This window comes from Eretmochelys imbricata, chromosome 1 (assembly GCF_965152235.1).
Source record: "Eretmochelys imbricata isolate rEreImb1 chromosome 1, rEreImb1.hap1, whole genome shotgun sequence".
NCBI classification, from domain to species: Eukaryota; Metazoa; Chordata; order Testudines; family Cheloniidae; genus Eretmochelys; species Eretmochelys imbricata.
Genome location: NC_135572.1, coordinates 290533587 through 290549393, shown reverse-complemented (window position 1 = coordinate 290549393; position 15807 = coordinate 290533587).

Sequence of the window (15807 nt, the reverse complement as noted above, 5' to 3'; positions counted from 1 at the left end):
TGGCACAGCTGTACTGGTATAGCTGTGCTGTTGCAGCGTGTCTACTGAAGAAGCTCTCTGCCAACAGGAGAGAGGCCTCCCCTCGGCATAAAAAAACCCACCTCCCACTGACATAGCTCTGTGCACATGAATGCTTATGTTAATGTAACTTACGGTCGGGGATGGAATATTCACACTGCTGAGTGACGTACGTTTTGTTGACATAGACTGTAGTGTAGACATAACCTTAGTCTTTGACACAGTTATAATTAAATTTCACATGCTGGTAACATGCTTACTGTACACAGTGCACTATATGCTGTACTAAACCATTTGAAATAGCACACACCAGGGTAGGATGTAATCTTCAGATTTAGATTTAAGTCCTTAAAAGTAACATACATGTTATAAATTTCCATCAGTATACTCTTATCATAATATAGCCCCAGGTTTTGATGCCTGTATATGTGTAGCTAAACAAATGGAAAAAGACAGCAGTGCCACCAAGTGGATTGCTGCTGACTAACAGCATGACTGACTGTGGCAGCGTTGCAGGATGTGGGTATTGCAGCCAAATGATCAGAGTCATCATGGTTGACGCACTTCAGCAGGGTAGTATGATCAAGCCAGCATAGCTGTTGCCTGTGCTGTATCTCTCCTGAAGACAGAGGTCTATAGTCTGAAGTGTTGTCAAAACGGCAACTTTAACAAGAAGTTCTTGTGGCACCTTAGAGACTAACAAATTTATTTGGGCATAAGCTTTCATGGGCTAAAACCCACTTCATCAGATGCATGGAGTGAAAAATACAGTAAGCAGTATAAATAATACAGCACATGAAAAGATGGGAGTTGCCTTACCACGTGGGGGTTCAGTGCTAACGAGGCCAATTCAATTAACTTCCACCTTAATTAATTCATTCCTTGGTATCCTGCTGTTAATTGATTTGTCTCTTTAGACTGACCTCACACTTGGTAAGACAACTTCCATCTTTTCATGTATTTATACTTGCTTCTGTATTTTCTGCTCCATACATTTGATGAAGTGGGTTCTAGCCCACGAAAGCTTATGCCCAAATAAATTTGTTAGTCTCTAAGGTGCCACAAGGACGCCTCGTTGTTTTTGCTGATCTTTGAAAGTGACTTTATAATTTGGATACACAGTAGCAGACATTTTCCCATGAAGTTGTCATTCTCCAGAAACAAAGGTGAAAATAAAGTTAATGCAAACATGCACTGATATATTGCTGTGTTTCAAAGTGATAGAGAACAATGTTGACCTCATTATTAAAACTACAATACATGTAGTCAGGTGCTTGATAATTCAGGATGCATGACAGACCAAAAATATCTGCTCGCTGTCTGTGAGTGGAAAAACATCATTTTAATTAGAATGACCTTTATTTTTAGATTGAGAACCAACCATCAAAACAAGAACCAACAAGAACCAAGTCTCTATGTGAGAGCACAAACCAGGACTTTTCAGACAGTCTGAACTCTGACAACAAAATGGTTGCTAAACTGTGCATCCAGGGAGAGAACTTAGAAACATAAAGGTGCAGTACAGAGGAAAGAGAAGAGTCTCACAGTTTCATGACTACATATGAATCACATACAGTGGACAAGTGTAGAACTTAACAGTCACCATTCCATGCAGTAACCATAATATCTTCCTAAGCATGGAATAGGAGATACAGCAGTATCACAATGTCTGTGAAGTGGAAAATTCTCTGGTTTTTTTTTTTTTTAAATGTGCACACACTTTTTCTCTCCCTCACCTTGTTTTTTATGCCTCATTACTGCCCCCTCCCACACTATTAACCTAGAGAGGTCAGAAAATAAGTGATCAGCAAGGTTCCCAACTGTGTTCAGGAAGAGATCATTCAGATTTTCTGAATTTACTAGAAAGCAGATTTTTTGACCTGAAATGCATGCCTACAAGTACAAATGTTCCTGACAGTGAAATGTGTGTAGGGGAGAGGAGGAATAGTAAAATCAATGTGAAATGCAGGCACAAGTCCCAGTGGCAGCAAGTCTCAGAGCCTGGGTCAACTATTTCTTGAGGGACTGAGTTAGGTGCCTGCCTTGCTTCCTCACAAAATAGCCAGAGGAGATGGTGCTGCCCCCCAACTTATAACTTTTATCCCAGTGGTTAGAGCACTCGCCTGAGATGTAGGTTCACTTCCCCTGCTCTGCCAGAAAGGGAGAAAGGATTTGAAGAGGGGTCTCCCACCTCTTCAGAGAGCGCTTTAACCACTGAGCTTTAGAATATTCTAATGTGATGCTCCCTTAGCTGTTCTACTGTGGATAAATAACAGAAGAATGATTGGAGCAGGAGGACTGGACCCTAGGTGTCCCAGTTAGGTGCCCCAACCACTGGTCTACATAATCATTCTCATTCTCTCTCTCTGGCCCAATGACTATTTAAGGAATTGAACCTAGCTCTCCCATATCCCAGATGAGTGGTCTAACCACAGGACTACAAAGTTATAAGGTGGGTGGTAGCAGCACGTCCTCCTCTTCCAGCAGCCACATTTTGAACTGGATCTGAGCTGGTAGGCAACCTCTGAACTTGATTACCGGATCAGGCCCCACATGCTACTTAGGCTTCTGAACACCTGTCCTCCCTGCTTCATGAATTGTTCTGGGGCTTAAGCTGGAGATAGCTGACTGGATGCCTAGAGCCTAGTGACCATGTGCATGCCCACAGGCAGAAACTTAGGTGCAGAGTGAGATTAGGCACCTACAAGGTTCGGCAGGAGTTTTGTGGATCACTGTGGAGCCTAGAACTGGGACTTAGGCATTTAAGTTCCTTTGTGATTGGAGCCAGGGGAACTGCAAGAAATTTAAACTTGAATACTGAGGTGAGAGAGGAATATGCAAGATAACCCCTCTTTTCTCCCTCTTTTATTTATTTATTTCAGCAGGTTTTCTGTCCATGTTTTAGAACATTGAAGGCAGCCTTACTGTTATGCAGCATGAAGGGAACCCCCCCAGCCCCCAAAATTAGAACTGAGGTGTTTTGGTAGTGCTTGTATCTAAGAAAATATAACGTGTTCCTGAAGTGATGCAATTTTTCAGTTGAATAATGCAATTTAAGATTCATCAGATGAATATTTTTCTGTTCTTTAGATAATACAAAGCAAAGACCCTCCTAACATCTGCCTCTGTCATTTGAATTCTGCATCTACAATTGGTCACTTTTCTGAAAGAAAGAAAAAAGCAAGAACATGCCTGTTATTCTCCATTATGTGGTCGTTTATAGAGAGTATATATCCACAGGAAACTTACATTGTTAAAAATAATGTTCTTTGCAAGGATGACAAACTGGTTATACATGAAAATAAATTTAAAGTATTTCATGGGTCAGGTGATCATATTCCTATCATAGGTTCTACCGCAAAACTCAATTACCTGAAGCACAGTGAATAAGGTTTCTTTGCCAGTGTACTTCGGTTATGTGAGCTTGCCTATCTTCTGCACTATTACAATTTCCTTTTCTTAAGTAAATCAAATATATAGAACAGAAATTTCTCTTAAACAATTTTTAAAACAAATTAACATCTTCCTGACTGAGAAAAAGCTACAGCTCCATTGTATTACCTTCCACTATAGTAATATTTAAATACATGTATGAATATTCAGTTACATCTGTGAAGATGAAATATACAGATCCTGCTAATCCTGGGTGGTGAATTATTTTATGCATATTGAACAGATACACAGCAATCCTTTATTTGCATGTAGAACACATCAGTAGCTTGAACTCTACTGAAAAGCAATCAGCCATCTTCACCCATTATGTTCATTTTATCCTTTGTGACAAGAGGGACTGCAAACAAATATTCAGCACCAAATTATTCAGTTAAAATGTTTTAGACATTACATTAATTGTATTTTAAAAATTACTTTGAGATAAAAATTAAATATGGCTGTGTTGCAAATTCAGTACTGTAATTAAAAATGGTTAGTTCAATGGTTACCATTGTCTCCTACAACAGACAAAGGATGGGGCACTAGGGTAGGAATCAGTTTTGTTTCCAGTTCTGCCATTATCTTCATGCATGGCCTAAGGCAAGTCACTTTAACCTTCATGCCTCAGTTTCCCTATCTGTGAAATAGGAATGATGATGCTTATTCACCTTTATAAAAGTGATTTGAGACATGCAGATGGGAAAAAAAAAATCAATAGTGCTAGATCCATAAAGGGATTTAGGCATCTAACTGCCACTTTAGGTGCCTATGTTGAAAATTCAGATCCTCAAAACTTCCACGCAGTTGCTGCTTAACACTGTGGGCACCTAAATTCTCCAGGCACCTAAGTTTCCATTCATGAAGTTCCCAGGTGCCTAAAAATCGGCCAGAGAGCACATGCATCACCGCCTAAGTCTTGACAGCTGGCACCTATCTTACATCTATGCTGCAGTAGGGTCCTCAAACTAGGAGTTCCCCTGCCTATGTTGGCTGTGGGACCTGATCCGATAGGCATTCTCAGGCTGCGTCTACACTACAGATGCTACATATATGGTGCTGCAAATGTGCTGCTGTAGCGTAGACACTTGCCACATTGACAGAAGGGGTTATTCCATCACTGTAGTTACTCCACCCCTCTGAGAGGTGGTAACTAGGTCAAGGAAGAATTCTTCCATCAATTTAGTGGTGTCTGCACTGGGGCTTAGCTTGACTTAACTACGTCTCTCAGGATATGAATTTTTCACACACATCCCCTCCACCCCTGAGCATTTAGCTAGGTCAACTTAAGATTTAATGTAGAACAGGCCTCAGAGATTGCCTAACAACACATTGGGCCCCACCCAAAACACAGCTGATGCTGCCCTCCCCCCTTTATAACCATTTTCCCAGTGGTTAGAGGGTCTCACCCAAGTAGTGGGAGACCTGGGTTCAAATTCTCTGTGACACTTTGTACCTCAAAGTAGCACCCTGGAAGCCCCATGGGGATATGATTATGATATGTTTTGTCCAAAATATGCCTTGTGTGGTATCATTTTAAAAGTCTTGATCTGTTGAACATTAATATCCTGTTAGATTGTATGTGCTATCATTCTATGTGACATTTTTCTATGTGTGTTGTCACCGTGCCTCCGTGGGTCACAACTGAGAATACCAAATTCAGGACAAACTGCTGAGAAATAGGGCAGACACACCCCAATCTCATACAGTCACCAGTCCTAGCTAATATTCCTCCTCTTAACATCTGGCATCTGAATGCAGCCAATAAACTGATCACCAGGGTACAGCAAATGCCACACTTGCCACTGGATATATAGGTTGTACCCTGCCACATACTGCATATTAGAAATCTTGTCTGGACAGTGCTGCACACTTTTCATCCAGCTGACAACATCAGCTCGCTGTGGTGAGCAGACTGGGAGAGAGCCGCTGCCTCTCCCAGGAACTTTCTGGTTTTGGGCTTCCATGCTGCCTCTGGAGCCAGCTTAACAGCTTCAGGTGTGGAGTGGTTCATTGTGCTAAAACTAGCCAGGCCTGGGGCATCCAGGACTGGGCTGTGCAGCTGTGAAGGATGCTGCATACATGCTGGATGATCATTCTTTTCTTGGTGGTGTCTCTGGAGTTCTTCTCAAGCTATACTCTGCTGACACAGAGGCCAGCGGCTAGCTTGAGTGTAGTTAGCTGTTCTCCACCCCACCGCAAACCTACCCTTGTTTGTCTTGCCCATCTGCAGTCAATGTGTATGATGACTAAGTCCCCTTTGTGGATCTAGCCCAAGACTATATGCAAATGCAAATTCAGTGCATTGTTAGAGAATGGAAGTGCTGCATAGGCAGCATAGCTGTGCCCTGGGCACATAGAAGGCTATAATGCCTTGCTGTGAAACATTTTCTCTAACGATGAACCCAGGTGTGGCACGGAGGCGCTTCAAAGGGAACTAAATCTAGCTGTCACCTGCCAGATCAAGTTAGGCTGATGTTTGGTGAGGGAGAAAGCGGAAAGTAAGGGGGCCCCAGAAAGGGTTTCTCTTGTAGTTTAATGTGCTTTGTCTATCAAAAGTTATTTATTTTTCCTCTCTACCATTAGGTGGCAGTAAACACTCAATTCCCTTTGTTGATGCTGCATATAAACAGCAACTGCTCCTGCACACAACCAAAATTGAACAGTTTCATAAGGTTGAGAGGTTTGGGGTGATGGGACGCAAGCATTTATATAGAGATATTGTACACACTGTCCCCACTCATTTAGGGCTAGATTGTGAAAATTGCAAAGCCCACAGAAAGGTGCAGTGCTCCAGAATGAGCACCCGGAGGCATTTTGCCTCATTGAGCTCCTGGGGAAAACAGACTGATCATTTACTGGAGTCTGTAGTAGGGTACCGCTTACTTACCTCCACACTGCATCGCTGTCCAGAGCTGTTGCACAGTGTGTACAAGGTGGGGTTGAGTGTATGGGGTCAAGTTCTCACCTCGTCCAAGTCCTTTTGGAGTACTTGTACCCCCTCGGGAACAGTCCCTGCTCTTCCTTGACTGCCCCCAGTGAGCTCTCCCATGTAAGGATCGGATAGACTTTAATATTTCCATACTATTGCTTGAAACGCTTTTGTCCAATTCTGAAGGTCTGCTACAAGTGATTAGAAATGCATGATAATTGTGTTCTTAATAGATTGGGAAGCTTCTTACCTCACCCCTGCTAGATTGTCTGAGGGAAGATAGGAATTTCTCTGCACCTACTAACATAGTATTGGAGTGCCTTCCTGTTAGCAGGAAGCCTCTTCCCTCTTTCTTCAGATACCACAGGATATCCTCACCGACACTCACCTTACTATTAATTAATTTACCCCACCTTTGTAAAGTATTGCAGGATCTACAAATGAAAGAGCACTGTCTGTGTTAAAGGCATTATATTAGCCACATTTCAGATGAAGTAACTAAGGCGCAAAGAGGTTGAATGACTTGGCACAGTGTGGGGTAGAGAAAGAACTATTATGAAGTGAGTTGGGCATCGACTGTGGCACCAAGGAACCTGGAGACACATGCCTGGCCCTTGTTCTGGCTGCTTTGGGTGGCAACGGGACTGTTGCTCTACAGGGGCAGATAAGAATTTTCCAATTATAGGGAATCCTTAGGTGGATTAATACTGGGGTAGCAGCTCCGCACCACCTGCCGAAACCACCCCAGGAGTTTAGCACAAACACTGTGGCCAAGCCTCAACTGGCAGAACTTAACATGCTAAGGAGCGCCCTTCAGCACTAGGGGAGCAGAAAAGGGATCTTCGAGTCACCTTTTCCACCAGCTGCACTGAGGATGAGCCCAGCACAGTTGAGAATTTAGCTCCTGAGGTCTTATTGTGTGTTTGACACTTTCCTAAGATTTTTTAAATACTGATCGCCAGAACTGGTAGTGAAGGTAAGCTGTGTTACGCATCTACGCTTGGCTAACTTGGCTACGGTGGTGAGCGTTTGGAGCTTGTTGGATGTTACAGGGTTTTTAGGATCCCTTATTATAGTTACGAATAGACTTTAAAGAATTAATTTTTTATGGGTAAATGTACAGATTTTATCATACACACACAAACCAATGAAAACACATTTCTATCAATAAAAATTGAAATTTACAGAACAGGAAAGTAAGAGAAATGCTGCTTGAGAACGAATTAGAGTTTGATTTAAGCAAGGGTATTTGTATATTTTGATATGTTATTGTGATGCTCTCTCTGACAATTTGTGTTGTAACGGTTATAAAGCTTTCACTTTTTGAATCTCAACATCTGCCATCAATAAGTAATTATTGTCTGGACATTCTCTGCTCCCCTAAAGTTTTCTGCTACTGTGAAAATTTAAAATCTATAAAAATCAGAAAAAATGCTTAAAAATAAAAACAGATATTGTCAACTGAAATTATAAACAAACAAACAAAATAAAAACCAGGCAGCAAATTCTGCTAAGCCTAGTTAAGAAGCTGCCCATGTTAATGTAATAATCTGGTGATCCTCCATTCCATTTAAAAAAAGATTATATCTTAGTTTAATTATACAGAGGAAGTCTGATGGGCTCTCCCCAGGTACGCCCTGAAACTGGGGTACCAGAGCCCCCTGACCCACCAGCCTGGGCTCCCTCTCACACTGTAATGCCTTGACAAGCTACAGAGCCCTCTAGCTTGCACATTTACCAACATACATACAGGTAGGGACACACCCAACTGCAGTTACAAGCAGGCTCTCTGACCAGCCCCTGCACGGAAAAGCTACTCACAGTTCCACAGGCACACACCCCCTCTGGAGTATAAACCCAAAATTATACCATCTTACGCTGCACAGAGAACTGTATAGTGTAAACTCATAAAATTCGCCCCCTCCCTCAATGTGGGGAGGAATATGCAACAGCCTTTTGCCTCGAGTTATGATTCCCGCACCCTGGTTTAGATAAAGCAAAACCAAATTTATTAACTACAAAAGATAGATTTTAAGTGATTATAAGTGATAGCAAACAGATTACCTACAAAATAAACAAAAAATGCAAACTAAACTTAATATACGACATGGATCGGATATGAATAGCAGATTCTCACCCTAAGAGATGATACAAGCAGACTGCAAAATTCTTAAGGGGCAAGCTGCAGTTGCTTTACAGCTTGGAATCCCCAGGTGTTCTATTCACAGGCTAAAAATCCTTTTCACCTGAGTCCAGCACTTCCCCAAGTTCAGTCTTTGTTCCTCACTGTGAAGAATATGGGTTGCAGTGTCACAGTAAGCAGGTAACAACTCTAAAAATCATAGAAAAATAGCTTCATTTCAAAAGCCAGGAAAGGTTGCTAAGTGACAACAATGTATTTGCCTATCACAATTTATTACAACCTAAATGCTTGAGAGTAAGGAGAGAGATAGTCCATCATGCATAATTTTTCTTATAAATTTAGGTACATGTTTAATATTGTACAATATATTTATCTTGAGTATTTATACTATTTTAATTGTCAGAATGGTCCAGTATGTCATTAGGGACAGTCTTTAATATGATATCCCCTTTTTAAAGTTATTTATTTTAGTAATATAGACCTCCAAAAAGATCTACATACAGGAATCCATACATCTGCTTAAAACGATATGCTGAATTAGGGCCTTAGCTGCCCTATATGTATATTTTCTTTTTTATGCAGAGCAACCTTCTTTAGGTGCAATTCAGGATATGTGATGAGAGAGAGAGCAGACCATTGCTATTGGTACCCATTTACTCTGCAGTGCAGTAATTATTTCCTAATCTGTAGACAGAACTCTACAGCCACTTGGCACTTCCCCATATCACATTTTCAGATTCAAAAGAACAGTTGGGATTTTGAGATAATTCAAGCAATCAGATGAGCTAATGTACATGGCATGCATCCTCTGGAAATGCCATGAAAATCCCATTCAATCTTATCACCAGTAAAAAAAAAAATCCATATGCCTATGTTTTAATCAATTTTTAGCTCTTAACAGCAGGTTATGATTGTGGTGCAAGACACTTTCTCGGGATTAATAAGTGACTTGTGTTGATGGCTCAAGGGGTAGGCCATTAACTGCATCTTTATGGTCATTAATCCCCATAAAGTGTTCTGCACCTGGATCATTACTACATAATTAAACGATCAATATTACCTTTTGATTCATATACCTGATGAAAAATTCTGCAACTTTATCTTGGCTACAGCTATGCTCAGTTCTTCTAATTTACAGTGGAAGGGAAATCAACAGCATGAGCAAATAATAGCCACTTTAAATCTGCTGGCTCCTATAATTTTCACTTATTTTATAAAATGGCAATCAAAGGTTGTCTAAATACCATTTAGAACCATTAATATTCTTCTGACTATAAAGGAATGTTAAATAGAACAGATGCACACTGGAAATAATCTCTCAGTCTGAAAATTCATATAAACTCTTGTCAGTTTAAGTTTATTTGTTTTGATTCAAACAATAAACCACCTATACAAGACCTCTGGGGCCCAAATCCTCAAAGATATTTAGGTGCTTAACTCCCATTTATTTCAATGGGATTATGTCAAAGGTGGGCAACCTGCAGCCCAGCAGGGTAATCATCTAGCGGGCCATGAGACGTGTTTACATTGACTGTCCACAGGCACAGCCACCTGCAGCTCCCAGTGGCCATGGTTTTTGGTTCCCAGCCAATGGGAGCTGCGGGAAGCGACGGCCAGCATGTCCCGGAGGCCCGCGCCGTTTCCCACAGTTCCATTGGCTGGGAACAGAGAATCGTGGCCACTGGGAGCTGTGGGCAGCCGTACCTGCGGACGGTCAATGTAAACACTGTCTCACGGCCTGCCAGCAGATTACCCTGATGGGTTGCATGCTGCCTGTGGGCCTCAGGTTGCCCACCACTGGATTAGGTGCTTAAATACCTTTGAGGATCTGGGCCTGAGTGCCCTAAAATGTATTAAAACAATCAGACAGGAACTCTGCCTGCTAGCCATCCATCTACAAAGAAAACTTCTTTTTATCCCTCTATCATTCTGGGAACATACCCTCAACTCTTTCAAACAGATGTTAAAGTCATCTATTTCATTTTTCTTTTCTCTCTTATTTTGCTCCCATACAGACTACTTTGGCTTCCTCAAATTTCTACCTTTGTTGCTAGAATCCAGTGATTTGTCAAGATGTCAGTAGGTGAAGATAATAGTACTCATTGCAAACTCAGTCAAGTAAGGAGCACACCGTATTGCTCCAGCATGATGCTGTCAGCATTGCTGCATTCCAAAAGAAAAGCTGTTGAAATGCCAAGCTGTTGAAATGCCTAAAAACATACAGTACTGTATAGGATAGGTTTAGGATAAGCAAATAATGTGAGGCTTTCACATTATGGGAAGACTTGCTCTATTATAGGATCACACATTATTCCCCATTATCTTTGCCATTTTGTCATTGTTAGCAGATTGTGCTTCACCACAAACAGAATCACAGAAAGGTTGGGCTGGAAGGAATCTCAAGAAGCCTTCTAGTCCAGCATCTGTGCTAAGCAGGACCAGATGCACCAGACCATCCATGACAGGTGTTTGCATAACCGATTCTTAAAAACCTCAAATAATGGAGATTCTACAACCTCCCACAGAAGAATATTCCAATGCTTATCTATCCTTATATAGTTAAAAAGATTTGCAGAATATCTAACCTATAGCTTCCTTGCTGCAAATTAAGCCAATTACTTGTTGTCCTACGAAAAATGGAAATGGAGACCAATCACGCACCAATAATATAAATTATATACAAATAATTCATGTTACTTCTCGCTACTAAACCAACTTAAACATTAGAAATTATTGTTCACGTAGAGAAGGGTCTATTTACCATTGGGGTTGTGAGCCTACATGACTTGGAGGATGATGGGATTATCAGCATTGATAGCGAAGGGAGGAAGAGACAAGATTGTGCAAGGAAAAGTGAGAAACTTAGTCTTGGCCATACTGAGGTTGAGGTGGCATGGCATTTCTAGGTGGAGGCATCTGAAAGACAGTTTGAGATGAAAGTCTGAACAAAATAAGAAACAGCTTTGGTAATTAGCAACATAAAGAAGATAGCTGAATGTATGAGATTGAGCAAATTCCCCTAGAAAACCGAGTGTAGAGAGAAAAAAAGGAGAGACCAAAGGCTGAAACTTGAAACATGCTGATAGACTGGGAAATAAAGAGGAAGAATACCCACAAAACATCCAAAGAAACTAGGAGAGCAAAAAATTGTTGAAGAAGTACAAAGTTTAGGTGGAAGTAGTAGATATAGACAATGAGAGCGTTGGCCAGGAAAAGGTCATTGGCAACAGCAATTTTGGTGGAGTGAAAGAAATGAAACCAAACTGAAGGAGCTCCATCCAGAGGGAATTAGTGATGAAGATATCAAGACAGTAGGTTTAGAACACAAGCTCTTTAGCGCAAAGGCTGTCTCTCACACACCTAGGATCTTGGCTGGGTATGTACTTGGGGTGACTAGCCCATCCTACAGCTCATGCTGCCATAGCTATACTCTACTTTCATTGCACTAGCTTGATGAGAGGTAGCATGATTATGTCTCCTTGGGCTGGGAATCAGTGGCAGAATACACCCGTGTTCACACCCTGCACAGTGTTGTAATAATGTTTGTACAAGGTATGCCTTGCGAGATATCATTTAAAAACTCATATGTTGCTGATCAGTAATATCATGGCAAAATGCACATAGCAACATTATGTGTAAAGTTATGAACAGAAGCTGAAATCATGACTGAAGTATGTTTCCCAGATAAGTCTGGGGAGTGTCAAAACCAGTTCCTCAGAGAGGCAGGGAAAACTGACACCTCAGCCAGGTGTCAACAAGGCTGATGGACTGTTACCTGCTAAGTTGCCATTCTTTGGCAAGGAAGAGGGCAGGGACAAAAATCTACATTTTAGAAAATAAACAACAGCATGGCGTTTCCTTTCTTCACTAGGCTGCCTGTCACTTTTCTGGCAATGCTTCTCAAAGCGGGGACTAAAACTATAAGGCTATGTCTACACTGGCAATTGAACGACAAAACTTTTGTCTTTCATAGGTGTTAACCCCCACCCCCACCCAAAAGACAAAAATGTTGCCGCAACAAGTGCCAGACAACACAAATGCTGCTTGTTGGGCATGGAAGTTTTTTGTCAGCAGGAGAGTCGACAAACAGCGGCTACACTGCACGACTTTTAGTGGCATGGCTGTGACAAAGCCTAAAAAAGGAGGGACAAATACCCCCAAGGCACCCCTACCCCACCCCCTCAGCATCACAGCACCCCCAACCCCACCCCTCAGCATCACAGCACCCATTAGCAACTTGTGTTGTGTACAACTGGCTAGGTCAGATTCACTTACAATTTGACTGGTAAAACAGGTATGATAAATGCATGAAACTAATTTAAAAAGTTTAAAAAAAATGTCCAAGAAGATCAATATACTGTTTTTAAACACTGGGCTTAATTCACCGCTGTTTCTCCAGTTTTATACTAGTGTAATTCCATTGGCAAATTGGGCCCACCGATTTAAAAAGAAAAATCAGTGCATTTGCTCAGTTACCATGGTAAGTAGCTGAAGAGCTATTTTCAGTCACTCAATTGTATTTGATTTATGAGCACTCTTTTTTATAGCACATTGTCCTTTTCCACTGACCTCCAATTTATTCCCTTTGGTGGTCAGGTCTGCATGGTCCTGCTTCATTTAATTCCTTGTAGGTCAGCACTCTTTATGAGCCAGATTCTGCCACGCTTATTCATGTCAAGTGATACATTAACGTAATGAGCAGTCCCTATTAGGTAGCATCTTAATACGGAGTAAATTACTACTCAGCATGGGGAAAGGTGGCACTATGTAGTACAGTTTAACAACCAGAGTAAGTTATTTTCCATATTCATTCTCTTCTTTCTACAGTAACAAAGCACAAAATATTTTAGATCCCACAAAACTGTTTCCTTTTTAAAAATTATATTGACAATGGTGGGATATAATATACCAGAGATATTTTAAAATGATAATGTATTTTCTGGATTTCAAAGTCAGACATTAATAACCTGACTCTGACTCTATAATTTTTAAGGGTGGTAACCGTGTTAGTCTGTATCAGTAAAAATAACAAGGAGTCCTTGTGACACCTTAGAGACTTACATATTTATTTGGGCATAAGCTTTCACGGTATTTTTCACTCCATGCATCTGATGAGGTGGGTTGTAGCCCATGAAAGCTTATAATTTTTAAAGAATTCAGGATAATGCCTGTGAAAATTTGCCTGAAACACATCTGCAATATATGCTTACAACCCATATCTTTTTCACAAGCATCTTGTGTAGATGTCTACTATAGCAAAATTATGGCAGAATAAATAGCCCTGGCTATACATGAAGAAGAATCGCATTAGAACTTTGATAACTCTCACTAAGCATCATTACTATTATACCAATTCAACAGACAGAAAACAATTTTTAATTAAAAATATTTATAGCAAGCATAATACCAACTGCAAGTTTCACTATCCAGTGAATGAATTTTGCAGCTGGCATTAATTCTCTCTTATTTAAAATGAGGTTAGCCAATAACAGCTGCTCATTAAACAGAAGACATTTCAGGAGTATCCATATTATGTTCTGTGACTAACTGAGAAGTCTTTTCTTTGAAGGATTTTAGGGAGCAAAGTTTGATTTGATACATTGTTCTAGGATTTTATAATGAAGTCATTTCTCCTTCATTTGAGTTTTCTGCATCATCAATATAATTCAGTTGCTCCGATGAATGGCTGAAGCTTTTCAATAGATAAAACATTTTAATTAGCAATAGTTCTTTTGTCTGTTATCTGTGGGGGAGTGAGCGAGGGAAATTGATTTTTAACATGCCCTTTATTTTACTGGGACAGCAGTGCAATCAGAAAGCGTCAGGGGAATCACTCACAAATTCATTTTGAAATACATAATTACATAAGGCCAAATCTTGCCACTCCTACTCACATTGAGCAGTACGTAACTTTCGCCATGCCTCCACTCTGAAATTACGTGGACCTAACTCACATCGGCATACAGCCACCCAGCGATTATGTTGCATTTGCATGCACTTGGTTCTTTGCGTTGGTGGTGCCCGTCCTCAACAGCAGAGCTTGTATGAATTGTATTGTCAGTGCGTGTTAGGGATTATCCACCATTTTTGTTTTGTTGTTTGTCAGCCTCCATATCGGTTCACTTTCTTGTTGCTTTGTTTGGCACTCTTTTGCTACCCCTTACCTCTGATTGGGCAAGCCTAGAAGAGTTCTACCTAGTAACAGGGACAATGGTGGGAAAACTTAGGAAAGATCACCTGCCCTTGGGGGAAAATCTGCCGGGCTATCTAAGGGCTCAGCACAATATATAAGGGCTCAGCACAGTATACGAGGTGCTTCCCGCTCCACTGGCAGTCTGTGTCTGTTTGTGGTAACATCAGAGAAGAAGAAAGACGGAAGATAGAAGATACTTACCTGTTCCTGACACCTACCTGTTCCCAGTTCCGCTGTGTCATATGCTTCCATAAAGTTCCTGGTCCCCTGGTTCCTGGTTTGAGTTCCTGGTCCGCTGCTCCTGTTCAATTTCCTGGGACTCCTGGTTTTGTTGGTCTCCTGTGCAAGACTGAGTAAAGTAGATGATATTTGTCACACACTTGCTTTAGTTCTTTGCCTGCTTTGGGTGTTAAACCACCGAGTGTTTTGTTAATAAACCCTATTTTGTGTTATCCCTTAACAGTGACTAGTGTAAATCCTGGGGTTACCATAGGTGATAGATAGTAATTTAAGGGAATGGGCTTGTATGGGAGGGAGTCCTAATTCCTTGGGTAATATGTGAGGCATTATGGGATGGCTCCCAGAAGTCAGTAACAGTCGATGTAAGCAACACAGGGTCTACACTGACATTGCATCCATCTAATTATATTGACTGTGACTCTATGCCGTGGTGGTGTTACTAAGTACTTATGTCGGTGGGCACCAAATTTAAGTGAATACTTCGACAGCCAGGTGGATGCAAGGCAGCTTATCTTGACCTAATCATGTAGTGTAGACCAGGCCCTAGTGAGCAAGCCCACTGATGTCATCAGGGGGACCATTCATGGAGTAAATGTATTACTTTAAGTGAATAAAAGGGACAGAATATGACACAATATTCTAGGAGCAGAAGCAGGCCATAGGCACTTGTAGTCTAGAAATATCTGAAGAGAACTCTCTCATCTCCTTCATGAACTCTTCAGTGCTTGTTGTACCAGAAGGCATGTAAGGCCCCGATGCCGCACTACATTTGAACTGCATTTATATGTAGTGGATGGACAGTGGCAGTCGCCTGACCCTAGTGGTAATTAAAGTAGTAAGAGTCCTACTCTA